This window comes from Ovis aries, chromosome 26, assembly GCF_016772045.2.
Source record: "Ovis aries strain OAR_USU_Benz2616 breed Rambouillet chromosome 26, ARS-UI_Ramb_v3.0, whole genome shotgun sequence".
Taxonomy (NCBI): Eukaryota; Metazoa; Chordata; class Mammalia; order Artiodactyla; family Bovidae; genus Ovis; species Ovis aries.
Window position 1 is genome coordinate 32,093,221 of NC_056079.1, and position 13,248 is coordinate 32,106,468.

The following is a 13,248-nucleotide window of genomic DNA, read 5'->3' on the forward strand; positions in this document are numbered from 1 at the left end:
CTATTAGAGTGAAGTAAGTAGGAAAGAGGATAATAAATATTTTTGTGTATTAATTAATACATTATTAACTAATAAGTATTAATTAATACATTAATTGTATATTAATGTATATATATGGAATCTAGAAAGACAGTACTGATTAAACTATTTTCAGGGCAGTAACAAGTCCCCTGGCAGGGCTGTTCACAGGGCTGCTCATCGTAAAAGACCCGGGTTCCCACCTCACTCTCGTCTCACTCCCCGCAGCCCAGTGAACCATGGCCAGAACACTGCAGAGAATCACCAGCGTAGGTCCTGCTGCTTTTTTTCCATTTGAAGCAGGGACTTGAAATGGACAGCCAGACAGACTCAGTTTTCAGGCTTTGCTACAATGGGAAAGTCCCGGCTGGATGGCTTTGCAAGGCTCATCCACATCTGATCCCCGCTGTGAGCAGAAGCGTGTGGGTCACGGGAGTAGGTGAATCTCTCTCTTGGGTGTCCCTGGTCTGGGGTCTTTGTTCCAGCTCAGTGGTTGGGACCGAAACACCCCAGCTGAAAAATCCCATTTATCACTGAGGCCTGCGCTGTGTCATTACCACCCAGCTGGCCTTCGGTGGGTCTGGCACTCCTGACCTCTCCAACCGCCTCCTCAGCTGTGGAAGGGTCAGCCTCAGCAAATAATAATCAAAAGCTAATGTTCTTGTGACTCTGGACCGAGGGGTCCCCCTGCTGTGAACCCCCTCCCCTTCCACATCCCTCAGATGAACCAGTACATCTTCCCCGCCTGGACCCCTCCTCTGTGAAATGACAAACAGTTATGCACTTTCCCCCCTAGCTGCCTGTTCTTTCTCCTCCTGCCAAATCAAGCTTTTCTCCCAGCTTCATCAAGCTTCCTCTCACTCTGAACTTTAGGAAAGACTGCGAGTCCAGAGACCTGGTTCCAGCCCCTCCTGCTCCCTGGGTGACCCAGGGTGACGCACTCCACATACCTGGGCCTCGGGTTTCCCACTCACAGAGGGAGAGGTCTGGACAAGATGGGTTCTTAGCAGGGTTCTTTCCAGCTGGGACACTGTGATCTTGTTTCAGAGGATCGTTACGGGGATAACAGACATCGTGTTATTGAGGGATTTACAATGATACATGCACATTTGGCAATAAGGAGTCTCCTTCCTGGAACTGCCCACCAGCGTGTCTTTGTAAATGTCCTTATTGCCTTCATGGTTCCTGGTTTCCTTGGCAGATTGGGAGCAACACAAGGACAAAGTGGACCGTTTCTATTTCTTTGGTATCCTTTCTTGGTGACTAATACTCAGAGAAACCACTCAACAATGTTGCTGACTGGGTGACAGACTGGTTACCCCCCTGGTTGCATGTTCATTTAAATGGACTTGTAAGAAACTGAACAGAAAGTGGTCACCTTGGCTTCTTGTTGGTGGGTGGGAGGGGAGGGCAGGGAAGGCGGGGTGGAGGTAAAGAACTTCTTTTAAATATGCAGGTCTCACTTCTCTTTAAGGGGGAAAAAAAAAAAAAGACGTTGCCCCGTTGAAACTAGCTGGATTTGGAAATTCAAATGGAATTTTTAATACTGCCTTGCAATTGAGCACATATCAACATGCCCAAGGCTTAATTCCATTCCCCAAGTGCTTACTGAGAGTACTGCATGCTGAGTGCCAAGCCCCTCCCTGCTCAGTAAAAGAAGGGAGTACAGAGGAAGAAATACTATAAAGTAACAGAATTTTTTTTTAACAGACTTAACAGGGCTTAGACATCAAACTACTGTCCCACTCAAAATGGATGCTTTGGAATGACATACATTTTATTCTATTCTCTTACCTTCCTTGAAATGCTGTGAACCTCTTTTAAAATCATCTTCAAAGCCCATCACATACCTTACTGGCAATGACAAAGTTGTGTGTGTTGATTAGGGGAGACAAATGCCCCTTTTGTGGATAGAGGCGCTGCGTTGTACAGCACATGGAATCTTAGTTCCCCAACCAGGAATCGAACCTGTGCCCCCTGCAGGGGAAGCTCAGAGTCTTAACACTAGACTGCCAGGCAATTCCAAGGGAGAGAACTGTCTCTTGAAGCCAAGCTGGATGGTCAGGCTTATTCAGTTTGGTCAAGAATCTAAATAATGTTGTTATGTTAGTCGCTCAGTCGTATCCAACTCTTTATGACCCCATGGACTGGAGACCACCAGGCTCTTCTGTCCACAGGATTCTCCAGGCAAGAATACTGCAGTGGGTTGCCATGCCCTTCTCCAGGGGATCTTCCCTGGGATCGAACCCAGGTCTCCTGCACTGCAGGCAGACTCTACCATTTGAGCTACCCTGGAAGCCCAATAGAAATAATGGGCATCTTCTAATGATGCTCCTGATCACACATATGATAATGCACCGCCTTCCCATGTGAATGCTTTGAAGGTCCTCTTTCACTTACTTGCGTGGGCTCAGCCGTGCCTGGAAACACTGATCTCATGATGGACTTCCTGGCTTATACCTTTGCCGACACTCTATCCCCAACCCCCATTGTCTATTTCAATCCAGCAGCCCAAGACAGCTTTTAAAAATACCACTCAGATCATGTAACTCACCTGCCTGAAATCCACAAGGGCCAAAGCCCACAGGGTGGCTTCTGAGACCCAGCATGGTCCAGATCTCTATGTCTCTCTGGCCTCCCCTCCCATCACCGTCTCCTCCAACACTGGGCCTCATCCACATGGCCTCTGCGCTTCTCCTCAAGAGGCCAGGCCTGGGGCAACACAGAAATCTTTTTGCGGTCTAGGGCTCTTTTTCTCCCAGAGATCCACTTGGACACACCCCTCATTTCCTCCAAGTCTTTGGTTGGTACTCACCTTCTCAATGAGACTTTGTCAGACCTTGCACTTAACACCTTCCATTTAATAACTTTACCCACAAACACACATGTGCACACTCACCTGCTTGCTCCTGATTCCTCTTACCCTGTTCTTTTTCTTTTTTCCCTGGTACTTAATAACCATATAAGTTATAAGTACTGTAAATTATTTATAGTGTTTATTGTTGTCTGTATCACCCCCGCCTAGAATCTCAGCTCAAAAGACGTAGATCCTCTGCTTGGGATTAGTTGAATCCCAAAAGCCTATAACTGGCATTCCATATGTGATATGTTGAACTGAATTGCAGTCCCAACTTAAATACAAGTTCCCTGTTGCTTACAGATCTGTTGGCGGGGTCTAGAGACACACACATGAAACTGACCAAACGTCCTTTTTCTTCTTAGCACTTGCCACTGACCGCCTGAGCTCCTCTCTTCCTCCACTGCTGCCCAGGCCCCCGTCAGCCCACGCCTTGGGTTTTGGAAACCTGAGAGCCCCCATCGGCCTCCAGGTGCTCAATGACTTACTCGGCAGACAAAATCTACATCAAGAGACATACACCATCACAAGCCAATGCGGCGGTATTTGAAGCCATCTCGGACCTACCACCTGTCACCTTGTGCCATGACCTGTGGTGGTAGGTCACAATCACATCAAATCTTACGAAAAGGAAAAGGGCAGCCTGCCAGGAGTGAAGAAAGCTTTGGGCAAGTATGGCCCTACTAGTGCGGAAGACACCACAGAAAGCGGAGCTACAGATGGTAAAGACGGTGATGACGGTGATCTCTTTGGGTCTGATGAGGAAGGAGAAAGCGAAGAAGCCAGGAGGCTAAGAGAAGAATGCCTTGCACAGCACGAGTCAAAGAAAGCCAAAATCCCAGCCCTTGTTGCCAAGTCTTCCCTCTTACTAGACGTGAGACCTTGGAGTGATGATACAGATAGGGCAAAACTAGAGGAGGGCGTCAGAAGCAATGTAGGCAGATGGCCTGGTGTGGGGCTCTTCTAAACTAGTTCTGGTGGGGTATGGAATTCAAGAAACTTCAAATACAGTGTGCAGTTGAAGACGACAAAGTTGGAAGAGATATACTAGGGGAGTAGATCACTGCTTTTGACAAGTATGGGCCGTCTATGGACGTGGCTGCGTAAAACAAGATCTAAAATCCATCGTGGATCAGTGCCCTTAAATAAAAGCCTAAAAGAAAAGAAAGGAAGAGAAAATGAGCAAACAGTACAAAACAACTCGGGATGAAGTGGAATCCACAGTGACACTCCAGGAAGCCTGGTGGGGACGAGTGCAAGGCTGAAGGAGGGGGAAGGGCTGAACTTTCTGTCTAGTCAAGCAAATCTTCTCCTTGTCCCCAGCACATGCCCGGATCATTTCAGCTTCTACCCATTCGCTCATGTCATCCCTCTGCCTGAAGTCCTCTATCCTCCTTGCCTCCTTCCCCAAACCCCAATACCCATGGGCGCTCAGTGCAGCCCTTTCCTCTACACAAATTTCCGTGGCTGCTCCAGCCCTCCCTGACTTCTCCCTCCTCTGAGCTCTGACTGCACCTACTTCTGCTATCAGACCAGTTAGTCTTCACATAGAAACATTATGTGCATCTGACTTGTATTATTTCCCCAGCTCAGGACCACATCTTTTGCTGCTTTCCTCTCTCGAATAAGACTGTGCTTCACAGTAGAAGCAGCTGACTTGAGTGGCACAGCTGGTTGGTCAACAGGCAGACAGAAAAGAGGAGGGCATTCCAGGCGGAGGAAACTCAAAAGCAAAGACCTCACAGTAGGAAGCGACATGATAAGTGTAAAGCTGTTACACCCATAGTTCTTAGCCCAACCAGAGATTTTAATCACCTGAAGGTATTTCCATGGGGGGACCCCATCCCACACCAGCGTTATCAATAAGAATATCAGAGAGGACTTCACTGGTGATCCAGTGGTTAAGAATCCACCTGCCAATGCAGGGGACCCGGGTTTGATCCCTGGTCTGGGAAGATCCCACATGCCACAGGGCAACTAAGCCCGTGTGCACGGCAATGACTTAGCCCACATGTCACAGCTACCAAAGTCTCAGCACCTAGAGCCTCTGCTCTGCAGAAAGAGAAGCCATCGCAATGAGAAGCCCTCACACCACAGCGAAGAGTAGCCCCCCTCGTCACAACCAGAGAAAGCCTGCAAGCGGCAACAAAGAGGATGCCGTGCAGCCAAAAATAAATAGGCAAAAAAAAGTTTAATGTCACTTGTTTAGGGGAAAAAAAAGTATCAGGGAATGTGGCTTAGGCATCACTACTTTTTAAAGGCTCCCCAGTGATTCTAATGTGTAGGTAGAATTAAGAACAACCATATTATTAGAAGAAAAAAAAAAGAAGGAAATAAAAGAAAGAGGAATGTAAAGAAAATTATGAAACAGACCTTAAAAACTGCTCTTTTCCACTTTGTTCCATTTGGTAGTCGATCATGGGAATTCATCTCTGTCACAGCAGTCTGGATGGATCAGCTGGGGACAAACGCTGCTATTCTCTGCTGTGGGCAGAACAGACGGTACCAGCTAATGTGGGCCAGGCCAGGTCAATCTTTGCCCACGGGAGTCCGAAAAGTATGAGGAAACTAGAGGATCAATTCGGATCACTTGCAATTTTATGTTGTAATTTCTCCCCATCCTAGGTTTTAGAATTCAGTTTCCTCTCTCTCGTGCCTGCCCATCCTAACAGCCAAAAGAAGCATTCAAATTAAAGTCAAGCTATCATTTCAGAAAGTCCTAGCTAATTCTTCACACCTTTCTCCCTCTGTTGATGTTCTGTTGCTAAGTCACAGTGGGGGGGGGGGGGGAGAATCTCTTTGTCACCCCATGGACTACAGCCCACCAGGTTCCTCTGCCCATGGGACTTCCCAAGCAAGAATATCAGCGTGGGTGGCCATTTCCTGCTCCAGAGGATCTTCCCCACCAAGGGATCGAACCTGCGTCTCCTGCTTGGCAGGGGGAATTCATTACCCCTGAGCTACCAGGGAAGCCCTCCTGTTCCTCTAGGTCCTTTGAAATGGAGTCAAAGTTGTACCGCCTGGCTCTAAAATGTCACGTGGCTCAAGCGTACTGATGAGCAGGCCAGGAACTTTGCAGAGCTGGCGAGTCCTCACCTGGCCTGGCCCATCACCTATCCCTATCTGGTCACTCCAGGTCCACTCCGCGGAGCAGGAGACTCAGCTGCAATTCCCGAAAGCTGCCTTCAGGGGGCGCCGGGACAGACCCGCCCGGTCCTCCCACGCACAAACCATCACTGTCAACCAAGTCGCCTGTCGCCAAATGCCACGGTTCAGGACGAGGCTTGACCATACAAGTGCCTCTGGGAAAGGACACGGGGCTAACATTTAGAGCAGGGCGCAAAGGATTGAGATGAAAGCTTTTCCCGAGGGGAGATCTGCCTGGGCGGGGCGGGGGGTGAAGGGTGGGGGGTTGGCGCGGATCAGAGGGTAAGGGGTGGGAAGACTAGAAAAGGAAGAGAAGGGGAAATAATGTTGGCACCCGGTGGCTGCAGGAGGGAGAGAAAGAGGGGGGGTGCCAGGGAGAGCGAGGGGGTGTGGAGAGACGAGGCTGGAGCGCTGATGACAAGCTTTCCCCAACCCCATGCTCCTGCTGGCCAAGTTCCAGCCTGGATCCCAGGGGGCCGACCTGGGAGGGGTGGGGGGAGCCTCCCTGCACCTCCTTGCTTCCTGGTCCCCGGGCAGGAATCTGCTCTGGCCGACCTGTGGCCTGTCCACGCGGAACCCGGCCCCTGGAAAAGCGGAGGGGGATGGACCAGCCCCCAGCAGCGAACCCCATATATACCAAGAGGTAACCTGAAACCCCAGAGCTGGGCCAGGCGGGGAGGAGGATGGAGGGGGTGCGGGATGAGGTTTTTCCACTTCCATTCGCAACTGTCAGGCGGGTGATTAATGACCAACAGGTTTGGAATCGCCTTTATTGCCAGATCAGTATTGTTGCCCGTGACAGCTAATGAGGTTGGACAGGCTTCTCCACACTGAGCTTTATGGGGCCCGGCTCCCTCCCCTGCGGAGCTCACAAGCCCTGCCAGCTTTTGTGCTCTGGAATGTTCCAGCCCCACCACCCCCACTTCATTCTTCCAACACCACCTCCCCCCAACAAGTGTCCTGAACCACCATCTCACCCAGAATCTGCCGTGGTCGCAAAATGGGTACCAGGAGGTTCCCATCCCAGCCTGCTCAGAGAGACCCAGCTGTTACACCCACTCCCCCAGGAGCCCTCTCCCCACCCCTGCTGGAGCTGGAGCCCTGGGTGCTGGGGGAACTCAAGAAAGAAAGGAAGGGAAAGGAACAAAAGCAACCCTTTACCTGAGCCAGGGAGATCCCCTGGAGGAGGGCATGGCAACCCACTCCAGTATTCTTGCCTGGAGAGTCCCACAGACAGAGGAGCCTGGCAGGCCGCAGTCCACAGGGTCGCAAACAGTCGGACAGGACTGAGCGACTAAGCACAGCAACATAGGGCCCTTAGGTTGAAGACAAGAAGAGGCTTCTATATGCCTGCTCTATAGACAGTCTGACCAGCGATCTTCACAAGCCGTTCTCTGGACAGCTGTAAAACCCAAGAAGGGTGTTACATACTTACCGCTTGAGTCTAGCAAATGTGCTGGGGTGAGAATGGAGGAGTTAGAGGACTTAGGAAAGGAAGTTTAATAACAGTTACTAATGATTTTTAGCCAACCACCATAAGCCTAGATACACAAAGCCTGTTTCGGTGCAGAAAGCAACTTGGTCTGAGGTCTCCAGGTCAGGAAATACTGGCTTTGTTTTCTGCTCTCCTTCAAATAATCTTTACCTTTGTGCTAGTTCACATCTTGATACGGTTAAGCACGTGTTTGCCTGGGGTTTAATATTTGAAGGAGTTGGAGCAATGTAATAAGCAAACAGCTTAAAAGGCCCAGAAAGACCCCCTCAGCTTAAAAATCTATTACTTTCCAATGTGATATAAATGTATTTTGCTTCTGCTCAGAGCAATTTCCGAGTTTACTCTTATTAAACCAGGAGACGGCTTAGCAGAGTTCTTGATTTATGAAACACATACTAGATTCATTAAAACCTTAAAAGATTTAATACATTATATCAGGACATTAAATCTGGGCAGGCTTTTTAAATCAAATACCTGCCATATTTCATCCCCCACACCCTGCACACTTACTCAAGAACACTAAAATGTGAACTGACAAACATTATGGGTGTTTCAGGCCTGATTTCTAAGTGGCATTAAAGTCCTCCCCTCTAAGATTTACAGCCCGGCCTCTCCCCATGTCTCATCTTCTGAAGAACAAGCGATCTCCCTCTTTGGAATTCATTTCAGTAAGATGAGCTGAGATCTACATTCCGAGCATATACACCAATAGTTCTGTGGGCTTCCCTGGTGGCTCAGTGGTAAAGAATCCGCCTGCCAATGCAAGAGACATGGGTTCGATTCCTGGGTGGGGAAGATCCCCTGGAGAAGGAAATGGCACCCCACCCCAGTATTCTTGCCTGGGAAATCCCATGGACAGAGAAGCCTGGTGGGCTACGGTCTATGGGTCTCAAAAGAGTCAGACACGACTTAGTGACTGAGAACATGGATAAATATATGCAGAACAAATGCTATACAGTCTTTTAAAAAATTCCTAATATTATTATGGATTCGAAGATTCAAATGAAGAGGCACCCCAGGCAAACCAAGCCAAGCCAAGCCACACTTCATGCCATCAGGCCTCCATCATAGTTTCCCAGGGTTGCTGACTCCTTTCTTATCACTCCATCACTCCCTAAAGCACTGTGGACATTGATCAAGCCGCCTCTCTGAAGACATCCTCCCCTTTGCCCTTTGTTTTTCCAGAAGTGAAATTAAAATGTTGGATTAAAATCACAGGCAACAGTGTATATGTCCATTAACATCTGAGTGGCTAAAACAAACTGTTGTACAACTGTGTTGTGGAATATTACACAGCAATGAAAGGGGAACCTTTTGATCTAGTTAACAACCTAGATGACTCTCCAAGTAATTATTCTGGGTTAAAAAAAAAAAAAAAAGCTAGACATCCCCCTCCCTCCAAAAGGAGTACATACAGCACATTTCCATACATACATAATTCTACAAACTAAGCTAGAATAACAAGGAGATGAGTTGGCTTGGGAACTAGGGGTCATGGAGAGGGCTGGGAGAGAAAGATTACACAGGGCATGAGGAAATTTGGGGTGTGATGCATGCGTTCATTATCTTAACTGTCGTCATGGTTTTGTGGGTATGTATGGATGTCAGAACATCAAACTACATGTTTTATGTGCATTTTATTGTATGTCAATTATACCTCAATAACGCTGTAAAAACATATAGTCACAAAATGATCTCTAGGGGACTTCCAACTCAATTTTGTTTTCATGATTTCTCTTTGATCCTTTTACAGAACTCCCTTGAAGAAATGTCATTAGCCCCAAGCAAATATCCTTTTGTTGTCACAAGACAACCAGCCCTAGGTTTGCCAGCTGGAAAAGTTCTGAGTAGCCCTCGTAATGACTAAGGTTGCCGTTCTTCACTCCTCTTCCCCAACCAAAATCTTACTGGGATCAAATGTCCTAGAAGATGACCTCTATTCTCTGTTTAGAGCATTAGCTAAAGAAGAAAATTCAAATGTACAAAAAAACTTCTTCCAGCAACTTCCACCCTTGTGATATAGTTGAACTGAAGCCAAAGATTTTAAGAGCTGCCTGGTTGCTCCAGGGCTAACCCACTTATTGATGAAAAGGGTTCTAATATGGAAAGAAGGTGTCTCTTCCATTGTCGGAGTAGCACCCTCATCAACAATTAACTTGTTGGAGGACTAAACAGCCATCCAGAGATTGGGGGACGTGGATGGTTGAGGTGAGCGTGTTTTTTCAAAACCCTTCTTCAACTTCCAAACTGAACCAGCCCAACTTAAAGTTCCACAATATCTGACCACTGATCTACATTCCTGCAAAGTTACACTTGAAATAAACATGGTAAGTGTGTGTGTATGTGTTTTAAGTTGCATCATTATTTTCTAATTCATTTACTATAATGAAGAAATAGACTTGGGGTCATTTGAATTAATGGGCTTCGCTGGTGGCTCTGAAGGTAAAGAATCCACCTGCAATGCAGTAGACCCAGGTTAGATCCCTAGATCAGGAAGATCTCCTGGAGAAGGGAATGGCAGCCCACTCCAGTATTCTTGCCAGGAGAATTCCAGGGACAGAGGAGCCTGGAGGGCTACAGTCTATGGGATCACAAAGAGTCGAACTCGACTGAGTGACTAACACTTTCACTTCATTTGAATCTGGCCTTGGCAACTTAAAAGCTTTGTGATTTGGACACTCCTTTAACTTCTCCAAGCTTCAACGTCCTTCTCTAAAATAGTTGAACTCAAAGGGCTAAGCCGAAGACTATAAAATGGGAAAGGCACAGGGCCTGGTATGTGGAAAACATTCAGTCATGCTTTATGAAAACTGTATTGTAAACATTTATGGAGGTATCATTTTGGAATCCCTTATCACTTCCTCTGATAAGCCTTCATCTAGTTACAATTCAAAACCATAGACCTTAGAGCTCATCCTTCTCTCACTTTCTGTCATATTAATAATCTGAATCCAGGACTTCTCTGCTCCTCCAGTGGTTAAGAATCCATGCTTCCAATGCAGGGCATGCTAGTTCAATCCCTGGTGAGGGAAGTAAGATTCCATGTGCCTCGGGACAACTGAGCCCTCACTCTGAAACTACTGAGCTGCCAGCTGAAATGAAGATCCCATATGCGGCTGCAACTAAGACCCAATGCAGGCAAATTAAAAAATTTTTAATTACAATAATAATCTGAATTCACATATAAGAATACATTAAGGAAATTTCCTATTTAAACCAGCAATAGCTAATGCTTACTGGACACTTAAAATTGGCCAAATGTTGTTGTACATGCTTTTCTCAGTCTGTCATTTAATCCTCACAATAGTCCCGTAAACTTGACCCCCATTTTACAGATGAAGACACTGAGGCACAGATGAGTCATTTTCCCAAGGTCCCACAGCTAATAGGAGGCCGGGGAGAGGACGGGGCACAGGATTTAAATACACACAGTTTCACCGTGGAGTATCTGTACTTTGCCTCTCCTCTCTACTGCAAGTTTCTTTTTAAATGGATTCTTAAACACAGACCTACCTCTTTGGTTATGTTGGGTATGGAGTCATAAAAATCACAGGCCTCTTTAGGACTTTTCAGAAATACTGTGTCGCTCTCAGTCGTGACTGACTCTTTCCGACCCCATGGACTGTAACCCACCAGGCTCCTTTGTCCGTGGAATTCTCCAGACAAGAATACCGGAGTGAGTTGCCATGCCCTTCTCAGAAATATTAGATCATCATTTAGTTATGGTTGTAGGCAGGGCCATAAGTAAATAACCCAGACCTGGTAAAAGTCTCCTGAGAAAGAAATCCCACCACTTCCATTCATAGATCATTCCAAAGTTTAATAGTCAGGAAATTCTTAAATGACAACTAATTTAACTCTCTTATCTGCAAGCTAAGTCCCGTTCCTCCAGCTGATAAACCCCAACATTTCCATTTCTCTTATTCATTCACTCAACTGTTAAGGAAACATTTGTTAAGTGTGAACTATTAACAAAACTTTTATTAAGTATGCGGGGCCCAGTTTTATCACTGAACTTGGAGAGGAAACACTCTTAAGTTCTGACAGGATCAATCGGGAAACTGGCCAAGCCTATGTGCACCTGTGTGTGTTGGAGGCGCGGCTGCAGTGACAGGGTTGACAGGAGACCCTCACTTACCGAGGTGGGCACACAGATCCGGGCAGTGCCGTGCAGCCCATTTGTGGCCTTAACATACAATGAAACCTCTCAACACAAACTCACCCAGTGCAATCCCCGAGGAGGTGGCAAGAGAGGAGTTTAGAAATGGGCCAGTCCCCAGCAGCCATGTCTGGAAAACCTACACTTTGCCTTTCCTGCGTCCTAAATCTGTCCAACACCCCCAGCTTGCCATCTTCCCTGTCTAAAATGCTTTCCGAGTACAGAAGACTGTAATTAAGTGGACTCTCTCTTCCACGAACACAGTAACTTCAGTGGCTGAATTAGAAAGGTCCTGGTGTGATGCTGTTGACCAGTGAAGGCTGCAGACTGGGAGACACGAGGTCTGGATGTTGGCTCTGGGTCCACTGTGCTGCAGTCTGTTTTTACTCAGCACCTAAGTACCTGGGATGCTGAAGGAAGACCCTGTCCCCACCCTCAGGGAACTTACAATCTAGCTGGAAAATTCAAGTGCAAGACCCTGTGAGGAGCCACATGAGTTACAAGGAGGTTGGAAAAGACTCTGACGCTGGGAAGGATTGAGGGCAGGAGGAGAAGGGGGCGACAGAGGATGAGATGGCTGGATGGCATCACTGACTCGATGGACGTGAGTCTGAGTGAACTCCAGGAGCTGGTGATGGACAGGGAGGCCTGGCGTGCTGCGATTCATGGGGTCACAAAGAGTCGGACACGACTGAGCGACTGAACTGAACTGAGCTGAAAGAAGAGTTAGCAGATGACACCACCCTTATGGCAGAAAGTGAAGAGGAACTAAAAGCCTCTTGATGAAAGTGAAAGAGTATAGTGAAAAAGTTGGCTTAAAGCTCAACATTCAGAAAACGAAGATCATGGCATCTGGTCCCATCACTTCATGGGAAATAGATGAGGAAACAGTGGAAACAGTATCGGACTTTATTTTTGGGGGCTCCAAAATCACTGCAGATGGTGACTGCAGCCATGAAATTAAACGATGCTTACTCCTTGGAAGGAAAGTTATGGACAACCTAGATAGCATATTAAAAAGCAGAGATATTACTTTGTCAACAAAGGTCTGTCCACTAAATCTATGGTTTTTCTAGTGGTCATGTATGGATGTGAGAGTTGGACTGTGAAGAAGGCTGAAGAATTGATGCTTTTGAACTGTGCTGTTGGAGAAGACTCTTGAGAATCCCTTGGACTGCGAGGAGATCCAACCAGTCCATCCTAAAGGAGACCAGTCCTGAATATTCATTGGAAGGACTGATGCTGAGGCTGAAACTCCAATACTTTGGCCACCTGATGCAAAGAGCTGACTCATTTGAAAAGACCTGATGCTGGGAAAGATTGAAGGCAGGAGAAGGGGACGACAGAGGATGAGATGGTTAGATGGCATCACCGACTAAATGGACATGAGTTTGAGTAAACTCGTTAGCGATGGACAGGGAGGCCTGGCATGCTGCAGTCCATGGGGTCGCAAAGATTTGGATACGACGGAGCGACTGAACTGAACTGAACTGAAAGCCGACTATGATTCAGTTACCCTCGCACTTCATTCAACCTAGATTTTGTTCATTAAAAATTGAGATAATTCCTGCT

At 47.2% G+C, this 13,248-nt stretch overlaps 1 pseudogene; it reads left to right on the top strand.

The window, feature by feature from the left end:
* Positions 1-257: 257 nt before the first annotated feature.
* LOC105605232 (elongation factor 1-beta-like) lies at positions 258-4,085 on the top strand (annotated as a pseudogene).
* The last annotated feature ends 9,163 nt before the right edge of the window (positions 4,086-13,248 follow it).